The sequence below is a fragment of the Cupressus sempervirens genome, chromosome 5 (assembly GCF_028749045.1).
Source record: "Cupressus sempervirens isolate cs-2001-9-10 chromosome 5, ASM2874904v1, whole genome shotgun sequence".
Classification (NCBI taxonomy): Eukaryota; Viridiplantae; Streptophyta; class Pinopsida; order Cupressales; family Cupressaceae; genus Cupressus; species Cupressus sempervirens.
Window position 1 is genome coordinate 708,235,504 of NC_143122.1, and position 18,099 is coordinate 708,253,602.

Sequence of the window (18,099 nt, forward strand, 5' to 3'; positions counted from 1 at the left end):
TCTTATTATGTAAAGGTTGTTGGTGTGTAACGTGCAATGCATTTTACTGCCAACTGATTGGTTTTTTATAGAATGTGGTTTTCTATTAGAAAATGTTATAATCTTATTTCAATATATGGGAAACTTAATGTAATGATTAAATAGATGCCTATGAAGGTGTGTATGCCTTAGCATAGTCCTATATAATTAATTTTACGATGGGGAAGCTCTACTAAGCCAACCTAATTTGTAATTTGTAAATGGTATGTGATGTAGGATGTATGCACATGATGTATGGTATGTATAGATAAATATTATGAAAGCCTTGATGCTCAATTATCAGAAAAGAGAAGATAAGTTGTTTGGATGATTAAGTGGAATTCAAAGGAACTATTTTGGCAAGTAAGTTGCAGATTAGCCAATTCATATTTATTGGATATGTTATCTAGAAATATTGATCTTTTTATTTTGTCAAGAGCATTTGGACAATGGTTCTAATTGTTCTTATCAACCTTTAACAAAGTTAGAACCTTCTAGTAAGGGTTTATGGTCTCCTAATAGGGATTTTTCCTTTAACAAGGATTGTTGTAATAAATAATTTGTATTTGACTCCTAACAGGGTCACATCCTTTCATAAGGAACTTATATATTAGTACACCATCTTGAGGATATCATCCCCACTTGGGTTTTCCCTCTAATAAAGGGTTTCCATAGTCAGCAAAATCATTAGCTTATGGTGTATGATTTCTTATTATTATGCATCATTATTCTAACTACCGTTGACTAGTTTTATAAGTTTAGATTTAATCATATTTTCTCACAATTGATTCACACCCCACCCCACCAATTGTGTGTGGAATTTACTTCTAAACAAATTATATGTAAAAAATGAACCTCTAAAGAAGTAATTGAGTAATATTTTCTTTAAAAAAAACATTACTAAAAGTAAAAAAACTTGCTAAAAATTGAAATCCTATCAAGAAATACCCCTTATTGAAAATCTAGAAAATAGTTTTGGGTGCTATAAGATTTCTCTTACAACTTGAATGATCCTATATCAACATGTCATCCTATTGCCTCCCCCTTGTGGTCTATATCATTTCAACTTCTCTTCTAAATATGACATGGCTATTATTTTGATGGGAGTATGTTTTTTTAGGAATATCATATTTCCCTCTAATGTTTATCTCTATATATTAGTTATAGTGTGGGTTAGACTCCCTAGGCATCTACTATAAATGTGGGATTACCTCATCTTCAAAAAATATTAGCGCTTCATTTAGCCAATCCATTCTCATAAATAGCACTTCAAAGAATAAATACAAACTCATCTTTGCAAGATTTTGTGCCCTTTTTGAGGTGGGTAAACCTCTTCCCAACTTTATATATTGGCTATCAAAACATAAGACCATAACCCTAGGCTATAATGTTTGATAATGTAGACATCTTCTACCAAAAATGTGTAAAACCCAGGCATATCTTAACAAATTTCAAGCTAGTACATAGTAGCACAACTTCATCCCTTTTAAAGATAAAATTATTGTACTTGAAAGGGAAGGAAGCCTTGGCTTCTCCTATTGATCTCACATCCCCTTTAGAGGAGAATGGTGTTTCTTCAAATATGTTTTCCTTGCACAATAGGGCTCTAATGGGAAAGGAAATTATTTCATGTGTGGATGAAGTTAAGGCAACTACTACTAGTCTCATCCACCCTTTGGAGGGGATTGGAAAATAAAGTCACAAGTGTTCCTATATCCATGTAGTGCTTTCTACTTAATAAAGAATCCTTTATGGATTATATCCCTATACAAGATCTACCTAAGATCTTACATAAAAAGATGGGTTGAACATACTCTACATCTCCCTCCAGGGAGCCTTCTCTATCCATATCGACTGAAAATACATGGATGGTGATGATCCAAGGCTAGGTTTGTATTTTGAGCAAAGGAGAGCATTTTTTGTCTTGTGATAGTGAAATTGAGTGGATGATCATTACCAAACCACTCTATGACATCAAGTATATTTCTTCTAAACTTACAAAGTTTAAATAAAAGGTAAGGGAAATTTTTGGTAAAAGGAATATTAACCTATATATAACCACTAAGAAAAGAAAAGAAAGGTCATTTCATGTAATGTGAGAAGAGGAGATTGAATAGCCCACACAAATAATATGTTATAAGAATCTATTTTAAAGATTATAAAATCAAAATCTTGCTTCTACAATAAGTCAAAATGGCTTTGGATCCCTTCAATTTTTTTGGTCACCTCATTTATTTGGGGATAACATCTTGTTTATGCAAGGTAATGGGGGTGTTGGAGTCAATGCCACCATGTAGGACCTTTTTAAACTTGAAAGTAACCTCTTACTCAACAGCCATCACACTTTGGTATCCTCTATGAGGTCAAATAATATTTCCTAGAGCTTAATTAACTCGTGTATTCCAACCTCCTACTCTAGTATCAAAGTTATTTGGGACTTGGCTTCTATATTTATGAATGTCTCCACAAATCATTGGAAAGGGGCTAGAGATTTCAATGCCCCCTGATTTCCCTTTGACAAATTGATTGGTACTCAAAGAGAATTATTGGCATGAATGTTAAGATATTCCAAAAGGGGGAGATTGTTATCATATTTAGGGAGATGATTGAGTGGCTAACACCTATATTGATTGTCATGTGTTGCATTCATGACTTAGTTTTTCATTGATGTCAACACACACACACACACACACACACACACACACACACATTCTGATTATGATAGTTAGAGTTATAGAGGTAGATTTGTGTAGTGAGGTCAGAGTATAAAGAAATTTTTTTTAAAAGCTTAGAGTCATGATTGTGGATATATATAGATGAAGTTATTTGGAGTATTGCATGAGTTATAGATGAATAAGTGAAGACTGGTCACAAGTCAACACACTGGAAAATATTTACTAGTAAATCAATTTTATTTAATAAGAGAGGGAGAGAATTCACTTGAGTGAGCTTAGATTATGATTGAATAAATGTTCATACTGATGAGTTCAAGGTAACCGAATCTAGAGTTCACTTGGTAAAGGCCGCTCAAGGATAACGTGTGATCATTCATTGTCAACTAACTTTTTGGTTATATAATTTTGGGATGTATATGGGTAATGTAACATGTATTGTAATATCTTAATGAAGTCTTATATTATTCAATGTACATTGGGGAAGCCTTGAGGCTGAATCTTAGGACAAGGTATCAAGGAAATATGTTTTCCTTGGTTGTGAGTGTGGTATTATAAGTCTAATAATAATATTTTGATGTATTAATGCTGATGATGTGAATTTGATCAGAGTAGAGTAATGTATGCACCCTAAAATGGTCACCTAGACATATGGCCCCCCATTATTCAATTTATCAAATTTCTTGAATCAATGGTTTGCAAAATTTTATTAAATCAATTCAAATCAATTTCTTTGATCAAAATGTAATTAATTCAATTATTTCAACATTTCCAAAGGTTTGATAATTTTATCCTAAGTCTTATTTAATTAAAAGAAAACCTCTTTTAATTAAATAATTAATCCACATTTAATTAATTAAGAGAAAACCCCTTCTTTTAATTTAATTAAATATTTCTTATTTAATCAAAAGAACTTTCTCCCTTTTAATTAAATAAAATCCCACTTGAAAAAGGAAATAAAATAAATAAATTCTTTTTTCCTCTACACTTAAATGCACATATTTCTAAGTGGGATTCCATTTAATTTTCCTCCTCTTTTCTCATTGGTGGAATTTTGTCTCACACAGATCATTCTTTCTCAACACTTGATTAAATTTTATTGCCTCTTAATCTTAATCATCCATTCTTCTTTATAAGGGAGAGCCCTCTCCTCATTTTTGACATCCATGACTATGCTATTGTTTTATTTATTTATTGATAAACGGCCAAAGCCTTGATTATATTAATTAAGATAAATAACATACAACATAATGTCTCCATTTAAATGGGCATTGGTAGGAAAGAACGGAGAAGAAAACCTCTAGTTTTGCCCGAGACCGTGGTCCTTTATTATTACAACATGAAAGGGGCATACCCTAGTAGAATTATTACATATATGTTACTGTTACAATACAATGGACATAATCCATGATATCACTAGATCTATTGCCTCTTATGTCATATGACAACCTGTTGCTTGAGGACTATACCAATCGGTATTGTATGCTCCATCCATCACTGATTGATAAAATCACAGATTCCTTACTAACTTGATCAACAGAGTGGCTAGTAGTAACATATTCAATATCTTCTTGATTAGATAAACAAACAAATAACCTGGAAGGGATAAAAATAGACCGTTTCTTCTTTATCCAACCAAAATTACTCAAAACCATCCCCCTCATTTGATGTAAATTTTTTTTGCCACATCCTACTTAATAAATGTATAGAGCATATTGTCAATATAACTCAACATTGACATATATGGGAAATTCAAGCCTTGAATGGCTACACCAATACATTAAACCATTGTTAAATTCAAAACTAGCTAAATTCTTACAAAGAAAATTGAGTTGTTCTACTATTCCTCTTAATACATATAACTCTACCGCTAGTCAAAAACAAAATTAAACAAACAACTATACACTTAAAGAGAACCATATGCTGCTACCATCCTCCATCAATACCAAAAAAAATTAAAGTCAAATCCAACAGACAATAGTTCTAAGAGGCCCGTCTGAGCACGCTGAAATTAAGATTAATTGCAGTAGAACAGAGTAATACTTGAATGGATAATCTATAAGAAATTACAATAATGAAATCAGTCAAAGAATTACCCATACATGCTTAATATGATACTCTATATTCATGAATATCAATCAATCAATCTACAAAGACTTAATGAGGACTACTACATAGTAGATTTACTTGGGAACAGAGTTCCTTACTGAGCCACCCATGATTGTTAAGATATTTGAATCAAATAATCTAACTATTCGGCTGTAATACTGATTGATGTAGACACCTAAAAACCTTTAGAAAATAAAGTATTTTTTTTTCTAAAAAATTCCTGATGACATCATCATTTATTAATTAATTATTTATTTAATCAATTAATTTATTTTTATGCCATTAAATTTCTTTATCTTAATTAAAAATATTTAATTAAGGAATCCCTCCCAAAAATGTTTAAATCTTATTTAAACATTATTTCCTTATTTATTAATTATTTAATTAATAAATTGACCAAAAAACCCAAAATAAATAAAAAAAATTATTTTTTGCCCAAAACTTGGCCAATTTCCTTAAGACCACTAACCTCTTCCAAAATCTTCTAATCCTTCTTTAATTTTGATTAAAGGCTAATCCCATCATTTCCTACCCCTAATCCCAACTCAAAATATTTAATTAAGATTAAATATTAATCCTCATGTTTATTAAAAAAGTTTTAATAAATATCTCCTCAACCCAAACCCTTGAAATAAATAAAACTTTATTTATTTCCTAAAATCTAATTTATCCTCATCCTAAGAAGTTCTAGACTCTTCTAAAAATTCTTCATCCTCATCCTAGGAAATTCTAGACTATTCTAGAAAGTCTTTATCCTCATCCAAAGTCTAGACTCTTCTAGAAGATGTCTTTAAACCTAATCCTAATCCCCTCCTACCCTTGTCACATTCTCTAAACATGGGTTACAACTTACTAACCCAAGCCAAAGTTAACAAATATCTCCTCCTTCACCCACCCTCATTAAATGCCATCCACTTGCCTATCCCTAAGCTAATCCTAAACCATCCTAATCCATCCTCTAATCATTTTCACAATCCTAAGCAAGCTTAAAACCCTCCTAATCAAGCCCAAGTCGAAATTGCTCTCATCTCCCTCAAAATATCTCAACCATAAAACTTTATGAAGCCCACTAGGCCATAAATGACTCTTCCAAGCCCTTTTATTGCTCTTACAAGCCATTATGAGGGTCTTTATAAAGATTTTATCCCTTAGGACTCCTTTGTTGACTCACCCTTCTCTTTTCCTCCATCCTCTCACCCTGTGACATGTGTCACTCCCTGATTGGCTGTAAGGAAGCACAATCCATGTCCTCTTCTCTCATGCAATCTGAGCCCTCCATGAGCTTTTTCCCATCCTTGCATCTTAGCCCTCAATCTCTCAAGCCTCTTGCCTATAAATTGGATCCTTCCCATTTGCAAAACAACACAATCCATGAAGTAAAGTCATAATGCCATTTTAAGAAGCCATTTTACATCAAAACCATACACTCACACCCAAATTCCAACTCCATTTGAAGCTCTTTTTGAAGCATAAAGCTTGAGCATACATCCTATCTATTTAGACAAAGCTACTCAACAAGAGAGCTTCTTATTGAGAGAGCCCATTAATTGCTCATATTCTCAATTGAGAGCTCATCTTAGTCTATCTTGAAGTTTATGAATTTTGTTTAGTTTGTAGAAGCTTTATTTAAATTTGGTTTCTATTAGGATACTAACATTGCTCATATACATTTTGGCACGCCCGGTGGGACCCCGCATGGTCATCTTCATTAGCTTTTTTAGTCAAGTTTTGCATGTCATTGGCTAATTTTGTTTGTTTTTGTGATTGGTAGGATTGTATAAATTGGTTTTGTAGGTCCACATGAGCATGAAAAAGACAAAGGAACTCATAATCTATCTCATAGTGTTTGCAAATTTTTCAAGCTTATAGGTGGACAAAGCACTTGGAATTCTTCTTCCTCTTCTTGTCTATATTCTTCTTATTCCATCTACTTCTTCTTCTTCTTCTTGTGGGAGATCTTGGCCATTTTTTTTGAAGGAAGCAAAATCATACACACTTCTTTTTAGTGCTTAAAATGAACCCTTAAATCATACTTAAATCCATTAAAAATTAAAAATTTGCAAAAAAGAAAAAATCTTTTAACAAGTGAAACTAAACCAATCCAATCATTTGCATCCTTGCAACATCAAGGTTTTAGATGTATTCATGCAAAGTTAGGAACACTTCATTTTTGGGAATTTAAAAAGAACTTCAAGTTTCCATTTCAAAAGGTTCAAAATCAACACTAAATGCACACTAAAATCTAAATCAAACTCAAAGCATCAATCAAGGATAAAATGAACCTCATTTGCAAATATTTTAAAGCTCTTTTAAAAATCTCATGAAAACTAAGAGTCCTAAATGTTTGACAAAAATTTTCCTAAAAGATTTTTTATTTGTTCCAAACAAATGTCTTGTTGCAAAATCTTGAATGTTTCTTAGGTTTTTCATGCATCAAAACAATCTAGGAATATCATTTTTGGGCTTAAAATATGCAAACTAGAACACAAAATATTGAATGAAAACCAAAGTCCAAAGAGTCATTTTCACTTTTGAGTCCAAAATAATCTTGAATAATCTAAGGTTAAAACAAATCACTTCAAAGTTCTTAAAACAACACACAAAATCTGAATCTTGAATGCTCAAAGGAAAAAACTTGAATGTTTAATCACTTGTCTTTGAATGCATGTTGCTAAAATCACTCTTGAGTGCCATGGATTAAAATCAAGTTTTTTTTTTTTTATGAATGCATGATTAAAACAAAAAATCCAATCTTGAATGCCAAGGATCAATTAACCATTGCAATATCAAACACTTCATTTAGAGCTTCTAAAATTGAACAAAACAAGTCTCTTTTCCACATGCAATTTAGGTAAAGTTTGATTTTTGGACATTTAAGAAACTTTGTTAAGTTAAATACAAATTTGCAAAAATCAATTTGAGTAGTTCCTTGGACTCACCTCTTTTCTAATCACCCATCAATTCAACCATTGGTTGCAATCTCAGCGCCATTTATGGGGATGGGTTTACTTGAAAAAGGTGTTAAATGTTCCACAATCTAACTCGCTCACTTGGTCTTTGAACGTTTGCTTTAACTTTATCAAAATTTTTAAATGACCAAAACTCTAGATTAAATCGATCACACTTCAAGTTGGGGCATAAAAATTGAACAACTCTTTACATGGAGGGCCTCCGGGTGCGCGCTTGGCAATCGAGTTTCACACATCTTTGTTTTGGGCTTAAAACAAACTCACACTCAATCTTGAATGCCTAACAATCAATGAACATTGCATGGTTTGGACGCAATTTCAAATGACACTCACATTTCTTATGTTGACGATCTCTCGACTTTCATTATGCTGATGATGCTGTCAAATTGGAATGAACATTGTATGCCATAATCACAAGTTTCTTCAATCATAGCTTATAAAATCTAAATCATCAATTGGAATAAACGTGTGTCTTTTAAAGCCCAAGATCATGTATGTGGTCTTGTTTTACACTTTTTAGGAGGCTTGCTTGGGGATTTCATCACCCCTTGGGACGACCTCAACTCCAGCGTTCCGGTGGAGTATAAAAATTGGGAGGTGAATCCAAAGACACCTCTCTTGGAATCAGAATTTTGTCACTCAGGCTAAGCCTCAAGGAACTTTATACCCTTGAGAAGTGAAAGAGGAGAAGTTGGTTACCACTCCTCTCGGCTGTGTGACATCTTTTTGGTTTCATCTATGGATCTGGGCCTCACGTACCTTGTGTATATCGAGGACTCCCTAGCTATAACAAATTTCATCCTTGTAGAAAGCTTCCTAGGATGTTGGTGTGTTTGACGTGCTTGCTCCAAAATTTTGTCTGCTTGTTTGTTCATAGCTTTTGAATGAATGTTTGCCAACTTTGGTCAAAATCCCAAAAAAGCAGAAATCTCCTAGCTCAAGCCATACTTAGCGTAGTCACTGCCTCATCAGAAAATCATCCAAGCTCCCCCATTGCAACCGAATCTATCTAGTTCCTTGCTTTAGAACAATCCCAAATCCAAAGTCTCTCTAAATCATCCCCCCCAGCCAGCTAGCAACCCAATCCAAAATCACACCCAAGCCTTTAGAGAGTTGTTGTCATTCTGCTAGAATTTTCTATCCAATCAATCCGACCAATCCACCAGCCTCACCAAGGTTATCCCTTTGATAGAGCTTTGTCTAGGGTAATCTAGCTTTGCCACTTGTTATCCCTCATCACCTTGAGCTAAAGGTTGGGATCCACAAGTGGTCAATCTCGTGTCATGCCCATAGGATCATTAGTATATCCTTAAGTTGACACAATCTCCACCAATCCAGCACATAGGAAAGCAAAACTCTCACTTTTTGATAGCATGCCCTTGAAGTCTTCCATCCACAGGAAAGCCAAAAATCTCCAGCCAATCCTCCTTAGGTCTGTCATACAGCTTTGACTCTCCCTAGGAAATCCTTCATTAGCCAATCCAAAATCTGCACTTAATCCAAATCCAACCATGAGCTTTTGTGTTCATCCATATGCAAGACTCAATCCCCATCCGACTCATCATCAAAACATGACATCCCAAACCTATCATGATGTGTTCGGTCGTATTGTCCTTGCTCCCGCCACCTCCTATTCCAATGATGATGAAAATCTTGTTGACTATGACGAGTATATTGAAAGCCTTAGAAACATTTCCCCAAGCATCCCCCAAAATCCATGCATTCTTCCAAACTATCTAGTCATGCCATCTAATATCCCAGCTTCTCCTCCATCACCCAATCAACCAAGCTTCCAATCTTCCACCCCCATCACACTAGCTATTCCTGTCAATCCACCTCCACCTCTGACACATGAGTCTCCAAGGAATCTCCTAGAGGAAATACAAGAAAATTCACCTCCAACAGTCGATAAGCCATGTCATCTAATCCAACCATGTGAAGTAGTCAGTAATGAAGCTTCCCCATCTATAATATCACCTCCATCTCCCATAGCTATCATCCCCATACCATCCATCAAATTGCTTAAAATCCTTCTACTTCCTGCAAGCATCAAAATCCCACCATCTGTCAAAACCCTTGAAATCCTATCCACATCACCTCCAAGCATTTCACAAATCTCCCATAATGAACCTTATGCATCCATCTTCTACTCACCCATCTCCACTACTAAATCTCCCATCTATCCATCTACTGCCTTTGAAGAGTCCATCCCTCCACCTCCTATCGTACCATCCACACCAAACTAATCCTATAGAGATCCTACCCAAAAGCATGTTGACATCCCCCAAAGCATAAACAAAGATATCATTGTACCATGTCTTCCATCCATAGTGCAATCACTATCCCCTCCATCTCCAAAACCTCAAGCCATACTTCCTCTACTACAGGATATCTTTTCATCCCATCAGCTAAATCAAGATCCTATCTTACCATCTCCTCCAATCCATGCTTCCATCTTACCACCTATCCAAGCTATTTCACCATCTATAATATACCCTCTTGGTTCACTTACATTCATCCATAGTGGCCTCCTCTCATTAGAAGAATTAAGAATAATATCTCCCTATTGCAATACATCTGATAAAGCACTTCAACCATTTTCTGCAAGCAAAAAGTATCCTCAGCTAGTTCAAATGCTCAATCAATGGCATTATCAAGGTCAAGGTTTAGGACCACAAGAGCAAGGAATCATAAAGCCTATTATTGCACAAAAGAATCCATGATTTCATGTTCTTGGATATGTACCGAAAGGCTCACCATCTAAAAGTGTTGGTACACGCCATCCCCAAACCAAGCCTATCTCCAAGCCCACCATGCCATCCTCCCATCATTCCTTCAAGAAATCTTATGTCATCCCCCCTCCACCATCTTTGCAACCTAAAACAACCTACCATATCCCCCCTTCATCTGCTAAATCCATTTTGGGTCCCTATGTCCCAAAATCTACCATCCTCCATCCTCCTATCAACCATCATACAAATCCTATTCCCTCCATTCCTATGCAAGATCAGCAAAGGCACATATCGAGGCACATCATCCATCATCATCCCCATACACGCTCTCCCATATCCTCTCCATCTCACAAAGCTTATCCTAACCATCTTCCCAAAGCTTACCACATCAATGTAAATGCCAACTTCAAAATGCATAAAGCTAAAAATCCACATCCTAGGCAATCATATGTCTATTCTAAAAGACATACTCCAAAAAGGCAAAATCCAATCAAAGAATGCAAAACAATGCAAAAGCCTATGAAAAGAAAATCCAAAACCATGTGGATCCCAAAGAAAAAAGTTGAAACCCAATGCATAATGGCATCCACCATTGCTAATCCTCCATCCAGTGACTCATGTACCCCATCTCCCAACTCCATCTTGGGTGCCTATATCCCCAAGCATGCTTCTAAAAATCCTCCATCACGCCCGCATCTACCATCTATCCCCTATATGCTCTTTTCACACCCGTCCCAACATGTGCCAGTGTTGCTCTTGCAAGCATCCCCATCTCATGCTCCTTTTCATCCCTCCATCTACCATCAATCCCATCTAATCCAATCTATTGCATAAATCACACATCCGGTGTACCAATAGCTAGCAACAAAATTGAACATTCCAACAGCCAGTGAAAAATCCGAAAAAAGCCAAAATAGCTGAAGAAAGCCAAAATCATTCCAGCTAAGTCCAAAGTCAACAAAAAAAAAAGAAAAAGCATCCACTGGTGAAAACTTGGCAATTCAAGCACCTTGGACAAGTACCATGATAAAAACTTGGCAAACAAGCGTCATGCGTAATCCCGCCATCCCCAGCTTAGCCTGTCACCCTCATGCTTTTGGTCATCTCTTGACATCCAACTCCATCTTCCAATCTATCCACCTATCCTCCACCCTCCATCTTCCATCTCACACCATCCACTTATCTCCTGCAACTTCAGCCAACCATCCCAGCTATCATCCATCTCCCTAGCCCCTTCAGCTTTTTCCATCCTAGCTTCAATCCTATCACATCCATCATAAGACCTCCTTCCGCATGTTATCTTCTGATTGGGGGCACTATATTCCTTGGAGATCTTGTCTTGTCCATCCTCCCTTGTCGTTGGTATCTAGCTCTAGGCTATCCTCATGCAAACCCAATGTCATCTCTTTATATCCATCATAATCCTAGCTATCTACCATCCTATCTAGCCATCTCATCTTGCTCCTCTAGCTATCCTTGGTCACAAAATCTCTCATCATCATTGGATACATCTTGCCAAATCCATATCTTTCGTTATCACCTCATCCTTAGCTTCTACCTCTTGCACCAAATTGAGCCATCCCACTATCCTCTCATCCTGAGCTTTTTATCCATCTGTATCATACCTATCATTGGTCCGTTAGCTTGTACCATATATTGATTAGCCCACTTGTAAATATCTTGGTCCATCAGCTTGTACATCCTCTTTAGCTTAGTACCATTGTATCTATCCAACGTTCGTGTCAGTTCATCCTTGATCAACATCTTGCACCCATCACACATCTTGGTTAGCTATTCCAATGCATCCTTTAGCTAGATTTCATGTCACCAAAGTGTTATCTTTCATATTTCAGCTTGCCAGACACATCACTCATCAAAATCCACCAGCTTAGGTGCTCTCTGATAGGTCCTTGCAGGATATAGCTTTTCTCATGTATGATCTTGGTCCATTAGTACCTCGTCCTACCTATCTCGTTGGCAAACGGTTCTCTTTTGGATTTTTGCTTTCTTTTGATTTGGAATCTTCCCTGTTGGGTCTTGAAGTATCTTTTCCAAACAATCTTTTTGTTTCCTCCTCAAAGTTGCCACGATCTTCCATATCATGGTATATTGCGAATGGGGCAATCTGGGCGTAAGGTCTTGATCAAGTCTTTTGTTTGTTTTTCTTTTTTGCTTGTGGGTTACCTAGTGTCGGTTCCACTCTGATTCTTTTGAGATTCATGTGTGATGCTGGGGATATCCTTGTGTGTTTGTTTTGAATCAGTCCGTCAGTCCTCTGGACAGTTGGTGAAAAGGCCTTGATGTTCTTGGTAACCTTGGCAATTAACCAACAGTCCTATAGCAAATCTAGTGCTCAACTACATGGTGGTACTTCTCTTTGAAGTATCCCCCCGCTCAAAAAGCTTCAATGGTTTTCCTTCATCTCCATTATCCCCCATCCATATCCAGCATCTGTCTCTCCTACCCCAACTTATGCATCAGTATCTCTTTGAATCACTCCTCACCTTTAGCTTTAGGGATCCACAATCCTAGTCCTAGGGATCTCCGAAACCCATCTTCCGCCAATCTGAATCTTTGAAATCCTGTTGCATTAGCTTTTTAATCCCCTCATCCATCTCCCAATCCTGGATTCCTTTTATAGTGCTCCGCTCCTTCATCCTCTGCAATCCCTGAGATCTTAAGCTTGCTTCCTCTTGTGCCTCTGATTCTCCCTTTATCATTCTCCCGTAGTGAGAGTTTGAGCTAACTAAACCTCTTCTCTTAAGCCAATCTGAGTCTTCTTGCACATCTCAGATTCTTGTACTTTTCAAGAAGTTGTTGAGCCTCGCTTTCTCTCCCCGCCGCCTTCTTGAGGGGGCATCTTGCAATCCATTCTCTCCTCTTCTGCTCTAGCCTTGGGCATTTTATTTTCTTATCTTTGATGCCATGCCACTTGCGGCATCACATCAAAGAGGGGAAAAATGTAGACACCTAAAAACCTTTAGAAAATAAAGTATTTTTATTTTCTGAAAAATTTCTGATGACATCATCATTTATTAATTAATTATTTATTTAATTAATTAATTTATTTTTATGCCATTAAATCCCTTTATCTTAATTAAAAATATTTAATTAAGGAATCCCTCCCAAAAATGTTTAAATCTTATTTAAACATTATTTCCTTATTTATTAATTATTTAATTAATAAATTGACCAAAAAACCCAAAATAAATAAAAAATTTATTTTTTGCCCAAAACTTGGCCAATTTCTTTAAGACCACTAACCTCTTCCAAAATCTTCTAATCCTTCTTTAATTTTGATTAAAGGCTAATCCCATCATTTCCTACCCCTAATCCCAACTCAAAATATTTAATTAAGATTAAATATTAATCCTCATGTTTATTAAAAAAGTTTTAATAAATATCTCCTCAACCCAAACCCTTGAAATAAATAAAACTTCATTTATTTCTTAAAATCTAATTTATCCTCATCCTAAGAAGTTCTAGACTCTTCTAAAAAGTCTTCATCCTCATCCTAGGAAATTCTAGACTATTCTAGAAAGTCTTTATCCTCATCCAAAGTCTAGACTCTTCTAGAAGATGTCTTTAAACCCAATCCTAATCCTCTCCTAGCCTTGTCACATTCTCTAAACATGGGTTAAAACTTACTAACCCAAGCCAAAGTTAACAAATATCTCCTCCTTCACCCACCCTCATTAAATGCCATCCACTTGCCTATCCCTAAGCTAATCCTAAACCATCCTAATCAATCCTCTAATCATTTGCACAATCTTAAGCAAGCTTAAAACCCTCCTAATCAAGCCCAAGTCGAAATTGCTCTCATCTCCCTCAAAATATCTCAACCATAAAACTTTATGAAGCCCACTAGGCCATAAATGACTCTTCCAAGCCCTTTTATTGCTCTTACAAGCCATTATGAGGGTCTTTATGAAGATTTTATCCCTTGAGCCTCCTTTGTTGACTCACCCTTCCCTTTTCCTCCATCCTCTCACCCTGTGACATGTGTCACTTCTTGATTGGCTGTAAGGAAGCACAATCCATGTGCTTTCCTCTCATGCAATCTGAGCCCTCCATGAGCTTTTTCCCATCCTTGCATCTTAGCCCTCAATCCCTCAAGACTCTTGCCTATAAATTGGATCCTTCCCCTTTGCAAAACAACACAATCCATGAAGTAAAGTCATAATTCCATTTTAAGAAGCCATTTTACATCAAAACCATACACTCACACCCAAATTCCAACTCCATTTGAAGCCCTTTTTGAAGCATAAAGCTTGAGCATACATCCTATCTATTTAGACAAAGCTACTCAACAATAGAGCTTCTCATTGAGAGAGTCCATTAATGGCTCATATTCTCAATTGAGAGCTCATCTTAGTCTATCTTGAAGTTTATGAATTTTGTTTAGTTTGTAGAAGTTTTATTTAAATTTGGTTTCTATTAGCATACTAACATTGCTCATATACAATTGATACTCTTAAGTTTTCAATACAAATCCAGTCATAAATACCTCAATCTTCCCATACTACAATAAAAAATAAACAAACCACATGAAGACCATAAAATTAACTATAAAAAGATGTGAAATCCTTGCTAGATAGCAGTAACTCGAGGATACCCTAGATACTAATAATATCCATTTATATATTAATATTAGAGTTATATACATGTTTGCAAAATATTCTATATGGCATAAGGCCATTGCTCTGACCCTCCTCTTTTTACAATGCAAAGAACATACTATAGAGTCCTGCTAGTGAAGCAAAATCCCTAACGCGTGGGTATAAAATTGATAGACACTATATAAGCTACTAACCATACAAAAGCTAAAACCCAAGATTATAATAGGATACCCTCAAAATTTCCTACCGAAGGAACATCATTAAGCCAACATTCAACCAACATCACAGTACATAGCAGACAAACTTACCCACCAAAAACTAGAGCTATCTTACTATAAACCTGACACACCTTATTTCTTCCAAAACACCATAATGACTTCTACAACATCATTAGGGTTTTCTAACTTAAAATGGGGGGAGAAATTCAAAGGTGGACTTCTCCTTGCTGGACTTCTCAATATTGGGTGTACAGAAGTCCAATGCCCCCAAATTACCAGATCCAACCCCCGGATGAATGTATGCATTAAACAAACCAAGATAATTGCTAAGCCAATCAATTCCATTATCCATTCTGATTTTTCTCCATCTAAGAAGGAATTGAAAACAAGATTCCATTTTTGGCCATACCTCATTGAAGGCTACTTGATCCCTTACTACCAGTGTAGGCTGCCTTGGTATATTTGCCACAACAAGGCTCCCTGGTGGGTGGTTCATGTACATTTCAAGAAGGGGCAATCTTAACATCTCGTCCAAGCTCATAACTACTTCTATCAAGCCATGGCACCAAATGGGATCAAAGATATTCAAATATAGTTTCACTATGTCCCATTTGTTTATCCTGGCTCTCGCCATACATGTTGTGGTCTCCACAACACATGCCCCATTCCTAGCTAGGAATGGGGACCCCCTACTTTTTTTGACTCCCGGACTCATAGTTCGGTAGTCGGGAGAAGAAGAGTTTTTTATTAGACCTTAGGATTTTAGAGTCAAAAAATTGAAAAAATCACAAAAAAATCAAAAAATTGAAAAACACAAGAAAAAAAATTAAAATAAAAAAATAAAAATAATTGAAAAAATAACAAAAAAATAAAAAAACAAAAAAAAAGAAAAACAAAAAAAGAGAGCGTTGTGCGCTTGTGCAACTCGCTCACGCATTGCGCCCTTGCCTGCGCACTCTTGCACGCCGCGCCACACCACCCCTCGTGCCTGCGCACCACGCCTCCTCGCGCGCGCGCGCCACACTACGCCTCGCACCCACGCACCGCGCCGCGCAACGCCGCGTCTCGCGCCCATGTGTCGGGTTGCACCGTGCTGTGCCTCATGCCTGAGCATGCACCATGCTGTGCCGCGCTCGGTTTGTAAGTGTGCGCGCGCCCACAATCAAGGTGCCTTGTGCATGTTCACGCCGCCGCACTCCCAAGCACCATGTGCCCTTGCCAAGCTGACCTCCAGTTTTGCTTGAATAGCCAATGAGAAGGGTTTAAAATATATCGTTTAAGTGTAAGTTGTACTTAAGATATATTTTAATATATGCGACGAATCTTTTGAGATAGGTTTCAGGCCTCCCGGAGATAAGGTAAAGATTCTAGGAAATTTTAGGGCTTTAGAAATCCAGACTTAGCCAAATTTTAGGCTTTAGGAATCTAGACTTAGCCAAATTTTGGGGTTTTAGAATTTTAGACTTAGCCAGATTTTAGGATTCACCTCCAATTTTGTTTGAATGGCTAGTGTGTCTTTACTATGCATTGTTAACTCTACGGACTAATGTTTGCTTGTTTTGTAGGTCAAAAGTGGCATCCTCAACTTGTCGAGGTCATAACTTTTGACTCGGGCCTCAAAATTTAGAACTGCTTACACCGTTGCAAAGAAGAACTGAAGATCTAATTTTAGTCCCTAAAATAAAGAGCCTTCGACTGCCCAATTTTAGGGACCAACAAAGGTTTCGATTTGAAATTTTGAGCAAAAGACCTCCAAAAAGGTCATTTAAAAATGCCTAGAAAATTTGTGAAAAAATATGAAAAGTTGCAAACATTTGATCATCTTGGATAATCTGGATCACATGGTTTCTCGCCGGGAAGGATTGGATAGGTGGAGAGAAGACAAAGGTCAAAGATATTGAAGTTGGACACATAAAGAAAATCAGGTTCCTCATTTTATGCAGCTTTTTGGGACAAGATTCAATGCAGGTGCCTTGAGATTTTCAATTGAAGAAGTAGAGGGAGGGTAAGTTTATGAAAGTAATTGGCTATAAAGAGGGTAAAAATCATAAAAAAAGGGCATGGAGCATATACAAAAAGTGATCTAAAACCTCATTTGAGCAAAACCCAGAATTCGTTTTCAAAATTGAGAACTTTGATTTTTTGGTGAATTGAGCTCCGCAACTTCGTAGATCTGCAGGTCCGCAGATTCACAGGTCCACAGATCCGCAGGTCCACAAGTACGCAGGTCCGTAGGTCCGCAACTCTGCATTTTCATGTAGCTCTGCAATTCAGATGTGCACTGACAGTTAACTGCCAGTTCCAAAAATAACACTTTCCATGCATTGGGAGCACATTCTGATGACAAGTTTAACATTGACACACACCTAGTGAAGGGGCAACTTCTATTTTTGGTGTCTCCATGCACTTCCACTTCAACTGATGGCTTCCCCCTACTTTGTCTCTCATGCTTTCATTGTTTTTGACATGCAAAGGGCTCATGCATCCAATTAATGAATAAAATATGGATGGAGTCCCTCTAAGCACCAGTTAGATTACCAGTTTGTATATATTTAGTTTGTTTTATAAATTTTTTTAAATCATTTTATTCAATTAAGATATCTCTCACTCTCAACACAAATTGAGGAGATGATTTCTTATAAATACCCCATTGTAAAATGTAAAAAAGCCGGCCGTTATTATGCAATAAAATTATGCTTTTGGTGCTAGCATTCAGAGTGTAGTTATTCTTGCCTGGATGTGTCATTGTTTTATAGATTTTA